The 6,641-nt window shown below is 42.4% G+C and overlaps 1 pseudogene; it reads left to right on the top strand.

The window, feature by feature from the left end:
* The first annotated feature begins 1,073 nt into the window (after positions 1 to 1,073).
* Positions 1,074 to 1,546, top strand: LOC102263542 (annotated as a pseudogene).
* Positions 1,547 to 6,641: the final 5,095 nt, after the last annotated feature.

A 6,641-nucleotide genomic window follows, 5' to 3' on the forward strand; every position in this document is an offset into this window, starting at 1 on the left:
ACTTTCCCCTGCAGTCTCTGTGAGTGTCCCCAATTGGGTGATCCTATGTATTGGGTTTAATAATCAAAAGCAAGGATTTAAAGAGAAAAAAAAGAGCCAGAGTAAATGTGCAAGCTCACAACCTCCACCGTCCAGATCTGCGTGCAATCTCTTCCGCACGTCCTCTCTCCCCTGGCACTAAGCACCCAGCACACTGGCAAAATCTGAGGCTGCCTTTTTGCGCCCAGTCCAGCTATGGGCTTATTTTTAGAGTTCCTTTCTGCCAGCAGCCCTGCGGATCCCCTTCCACACTCGCCCATCATGCTGGCCCCAACAGCAGCGGACTTTGTGGGTGCAGACTTCCCCCACACGCATTCCTCTCTCCAACCTGGATTACAAACCACACCTTTATCTAGGCGAAATCTGACCTTTCTGTGAGGAGGAGCAGGGCTCATCTGAGTCCACCTATTCACGCTGTTTGAGATCCAGTGTTCCTGGGTTCGTAGCTGGTCCCTGGGTGCCTTGGTTGCAGGGTCCCTGGATGTAAACGCTTCTGATAACAGCCCCTCTCCCCCTTCAAGATATGAACTGTATGACCCTTATCCTGAATTCTTTTTCTGATATATTGCATGCCTCCATTTCACTTAGCTGCTTTTCTGGTGATTCCTCCTTTTGTTTCCTTTGAGGGTTTTTTTTTTGTCTACCCATTTTTGTTCTCACTGATAGATATAGATGTTGAGTCGTGCAGGGGCTACTCCTCTGGGCTCGGTCTTTCATGACTGTGTACCCAGATCTAGAATCCCCTGACACCAGCAGTCCTGCAGACCTCCTTTCCACAGTCAGATGCTGTGCTTGTCCCAAGGGACACGGCTCAGTGCCGTGCAGTTTCCCTCTGACCCTCTGGGCTCAGCAGAGGTCTGGCAGATCCTTTCAGCCCCGATCCTTTATTTTACTTTTATTCAGGTGTCCTCTACCTTTCCCAGCTGCAAATGTCTCACCAGCTGAGTCTTCTTCACCAATTCATGGTGGATTTTATTCATTTCAGCTGCTCATTCAGCTGCTCCTGCTTGCTGCCCCATTTCCTCTCCAACATGATGAAAGAAACTATACTGAGCTAGGAGAAGCTCACCAAACAGCAGGAACAAGTGTGCATTGGTGGTAAAGGAACTGCTCCTAGAAAGAAGAAGAAAGTGGTTCACAGAACAGTTATAAGAGATGATAAAAACTTCAGTTTTCATTAAAGTAGTTAGGGGTAAACAATATCTCTGGTATAAGAGAGGTAAATAAGTTCCAGGAAATAGTGATCCACTTTTAACATCCCTAAAGTTCAGGCATCTCTGGCAGCGAACACTTTCACCATTACAGGCCATGCTGTGACAAAGCAGCTGACAGAAATGCTATCCAGCTTGGTTCAGATAGCCTGACTAGTTTAAGGAGACTGGCGAAGTTTTGCCCAAAAAAATCTGTAGATGGAAAAGCACCATTTGCTACTGGAGAAGATGATGATAATGAAGTTCCAGATCTTGTGGAGAATTTTGGTGAAGCTTCCAAGGATGAAGCAAACTGAATTCAGTAAACTTCTAAAGAAAGTTAACTTGAAGAAGTTACTAGGAGCTGCTATTTTATATTATGACTATAGGCTTGGTGCCCAAAATTCGTGCACTGGGGGGGTGTCCCTCAGCCCAGCCTGCACCCTTTCCAATCTGGGACCCCTTTGGGGATGTCTGACTGCCGGCAGTCGGACATCCCTCTCACAATCCAGGAATGCTGGCTCCCAACCACTCGCCTGCCTGCCTGATTGCCCCTAACCACTTCTGCCTGCCAGCCGGATCACCCCCTAACCATTCCCCTGCCAGCCTGGTTGACGCCTAACTGCTCCCCTGCCAGCCCGATTGCCCCCAACTGCCCTCCCCTTCCGGCCCAGTCCCCCCCAACTGCCCACCCCTGCCAGCCTGGTCACCCCTAACTGCCCTCCCCTGAAGGCCTGGTCGCCCACAACTGCCCTCCCTTGCAGGCCTGGTCGCCCACAACTGCCCTCCCCTGCCAGCCATCTTGTGGTGGCCATCTTGTGACCACATGGGGGTGGCCATCTTGTGCAAGGGCATTATGGTCAATTTGCATATTACCTTTTTGCTATATAGGATTGCTTTTTCAAATTTTCTTTATGGATCTGATAAAATCTAGATCTCAATTTTTTTTAAGCACAAGCCCCTTGATACTGCAGCTCTTTTCTGTTTTTGCTTATATACAAATCATTTTTTGCAATAATTAAGCTGAACAAGCCTGCAAATAAAGGTTAAAACAAAGATTTATTAAGTTCTTTGCCTAGTAAAAAAAAAGAACAAAACTCTTCTTTTCTCCCCCAAAGACACCTTGAATCTCCTTGAAAGACACCTAGATTACACCTAGAGATGAGCTGTCACATTAACTCTGTAGATACATATTTACTTTTCAAAGGAAAATATGGCTCATGACCTTGGAAACATATTGACATTATAAAACTGGGCACTAAGTACTTTTAGTGCCTGCAGAGATTTATCTACAGTCCAAAATTTAAAGAAACTTTTTGGGCCTATTTTATCCCCCAAGAAGACACTGTAAGAAGTAAAAGAGAGAGAAATATTATCTTCTTTACTCATTTTTATTTACCTCTATAGTTTAGTGAGATCTTTAAAAAACCCAACTTTGTGGACCTTGTAGATAATTAGGAAATCTTTCTTAAATAAGTAAGGAAGTGATAGAAGATTTTGGCATTGCTCTGTGTACTAACAAATGAGTAAGAGTTTTCCAGAAAGGGATAAGAATGTCCACACAAAGGAAGAAGTATGTTCAAAGGTCCAGAAAGTGTGAAAGTCCATGGTATATTAAGTGAAAGTAGAAACATTTGACTTATACATACTACACTTGTACTTAGGGGCTGTGAAGCATAAAGGGATATTGGAGTTGAGTACAGAAAAGTAGATTGGAGAAAGATTGTGAAATGCCCTAAATGTCATCCCAAAGAGTTTGTAAAAAGTCTATCTATATCTAATGTCTAAAATAAGGCAATATACTACTACTTGTTTTGTGGTCAGGGAGAAATATTACACAGTACCTCAGTCCCAAAGAACTTATAATCTGATGGATGCAAGAAGACAAAATAAATAAAATACCATAAGTTGACAGATGTATTTGAGGAGGAGGAAATAGCATTGTAGATAGACTTTGGATAAAGTTTCTGAGAAAGCTTCTTATATGATTTCATCTTGACCTATAATGTAAACTTTCTCCAAAATTGGAGATGTTCCTGGAATTCCAAACACTTGGAACCTATGTATCCATATGCTGTAGTTCTTCCCCACTTTGTTTCCTGTTTCCATTCTGGCTCTTCTGAAGAAAATCACTCTGACCTTTAATGCAAATTGATATCACCACAGATTTAGTTTTTCATCTCACCACTTGGCATCACTTGGCAATCCTTTCACTTTTTCTTGGTCAGTTCCTCTCGAATTCTTTTCAACTATTATTCCAAGCCTTATCTATTCTCCACTCTAATGACTTCAATACCCAGCCTTCACACTCACTACCCAACTGATTACTTCATCACCTACCTTCTTTTAAAAAATTGAAGCTATGAGGCATTTTTCTCACCTACAATCTGCATCTGCTCCAATATTATACTTTAATCCCCTCATTCTCCTCAGCCTATAAGCATATTCAAAACTCTTCCATCCTTGCCCTGACCGGTTTGGCTCAGTGGATAGAGCATCAGCCTGCAGACTGAAAGGTCCCAGGTTTGATTCTGGTCAAGGGCATGTACCTTAGCTGCGGGGACATCCCTGGTAGGAGGTGTGCAGGAGGCAGCTGATAGATGTTTCTCTCTCATCGATGTTTCTAACTCTCTATCCCTCTCCCTTTCTCTCTGTAAAAAATCAATAAAATATATTTAAAAAAACTCTTCCACCCTTAAAACAAAAACACTTTTCTTTTATCATGGAGCCTCCTCTAGTTTTCTTCAGTGTATTCTGTTACCCTCTTGCGTTACCATAAAACCAGAGGTCTCAAAAATTGTTATCTACATTTACTGTTTCTATTCCTTCACTTCTATTCCTTCACTTCCCTTCACTTCTATTCCTTTCAACCACTGTAATAGGAATTTCACCTGCACCTCTCCACTGAAACCTCTTTTGTTAGGAACACCAATTACTGACAAACGTCTCTATGCAATAGGCACTTTTAAGCCCCTTTCTTAATAGACCTTACTGCAACATATGTTAGTGTTGATTACCTTGGTATGCTTGAAAATCTCTACTTACTTGAATTCCAGACCCATTCTATTTTTTCTAGTCCTTCTGCTTTAGCTTTTTTATTTATGAAACTTTTATGGATTTCTCTTTTTTCCCTACCTCTTAAATGTTTCTGCTATCCCATGCTTCTGCTCATGGCCTATTTCTTTTGTTCTACACCCCACATTCTATTACCTATGCCTGGATGATTTTCAAATCTATATTGCTAGTTTAGACCTCCTTCATGATAACTAGATCAGTAGGTCAAACTGCCCACTAGACATCCTTACCTGGATTCTCTCCAAACAATTCAAATTCTTTTTGTATATAACTGAACTCATCATCATCCCACGCCAATGTGTTTGTCTTCCTTGTTAAGGAAGATTGGGGGAAAAAAATCACCAAAGAAAGACCCTGTTATCATCACAAAATAATTTCATCTTCTTATAGAAATGGATAAAATGACTAGATTATGACCACTTAATGTGAGTTATGCCAAGACTGATGTACCAATTCCTAAAAAATAGGCTGCATATATGCACCAAGGAGAAATAAGTTGTATAACTTGAATGGAAGCTCCATGAGGACAGAGATTTTTGTCTATTTTATTCACTGCTGTATCTATAGTGCTTGGAATAGTACCATGCACATATTAAGCCCTCAATAAATGAATTAATTTGTAGATTCCCTCCTTAAAGAGCCTTTGTTTAGAAAGTCTGCTACATTGTAACAAAATATATACATTTATATTCATATATATAGTTGAGGGGAAAATGTATCCTTTTTGTATCTGTAATGAGGGGAAAGGAAATTGTAACTGCATTTCACCCAGATTTCTGCCCATGGAAAACAGAGAAAAAGGTTCAGGAGGGGATAAAAACACTTCATATATCACTTGAAACAGTCCTTCCTTAGAAATGTGGAATCTACAGTAACAGATTTCGGCCTGCTCTGGCTGCTTTTTTATGCCGAGTATTGTACACTTTAGAACTGTTGGCAGCAGCCATTTCTATACCATATGGTCTGGGGAAGAGAAAAAAAACTGGTCTGCTATGAAAGATGAAGCAGACACATAGAAGAGATGCAGAGATGAGAAACAGAGACTCCAGATAGCAGTTAAGTCCTTAGCTCCAACGTATTCCTTAAAGTCCACCTGACTTATTGTTCTTGGGTTTTATAAGATACTCTACCTCGTGCTAAATTTCTTTTGTTGACCAAGGTAGTTAAAACTGAATTTCTCTTCTTTGAAAAAAACAACAAACCACCATATTGTCCTCTCATATCATGCTATTTAACACTCCTGTGTCTTTCCTAACTCTTTTCCATTTAACTGGAAAAGTATAGCTCTTCCCCACCCCCAACAATTTTGTCTCAATAATTTCTATTTCAGCACAGAAAGTAGAATTCAGGTCCTCTACCTGAATCAAGAAGGTACCTATCATTTTACCCCACACTAACTCTTAAAAAAATAAACAAACAAAAAACAAAACAAAACAAAAACGCCACCAAAAACAGTAGTACTGATATCATAGGTGTGAGCCCTAAGGGGAAAAAAAGACACCTACAATGAAGGGCTCCTGGTGGCTAAATGGGCTCAAATTTCTTAAAATTTTGTTTTCTTTATTGATTAAGGTATTACATATGTGTCCTTATCCCACCATTGCTCCCTTACCCCTCAGCTAGTGCCCTTCCCCCCCTAGTGTCTGTGTCCATTGGTTAGGCCTATATGCTTGCATACAACTCTTTTGGTTGATCTCTCCCCCTTACCCCCACCCTCCCCTACCTACCCTCTGAAGTTTGACGGTCTGATTGATGCTTCTCTGTCTCTGGATTTGTTTCTGTTCATCAGTTCATGTTGTTAAGTTTATTCCATAAATGAGTGAGATCATGTGATATTTATCTTTCTCTGACTGACCTATTTTGCTTAGCATAATGCTCTCCAGGTCCATCCATGCTGATAAAAATGGTAGGAGTTCATTCCTTTTTATAGAAGCACTAGAGGCCCAGTGCACAAACATTTGTGCACTCGGGGGGGGGGGGTCCCTCAGCCCGACCTGTGCCCTCTCGCAGTCTGGGATCCCTCGGGGGATGTCCACCTACTGGCGTAGGCCCGCTCCCCGGGGGATCAGGCCTAAGCTGGCAGTCAGACATGCCTCTGGCAGCCCGGAAGCACTCGGAGGATGTCCACTTGCTAGTGAGGAGCAGGCCTAAGCTGCAGTTGGACATCCTTAGTGCTGCTGAGGAGGCAGGAGAGTCTCCCACCACCACCGCTGTGCTGGCAGCTGGCAGCCTGGCTTGTGGCTGAGCAGAGCTCCCCCAGTGGGAGTGCACTGACCACCAGGGGGCAGCTCCTGCATTGAGTGTCTGCCCCCTGGTGGTCAGTGTGTGTCATAGTGA

This window comes from Myotis brandtii, unplaced genomic scaffold (genome assembly GCF_000412655.1).
Source record: "Myotis brandtii unplaced genomic scaffold, ASM41265v1 scaffold480, whole genome shotgun sequence".
NCBI lineage: Eukaryota > Metazoa > Chordata > Mammalia > Chiroptera > Vespertilionidae > Myotis > Myotis brandtii.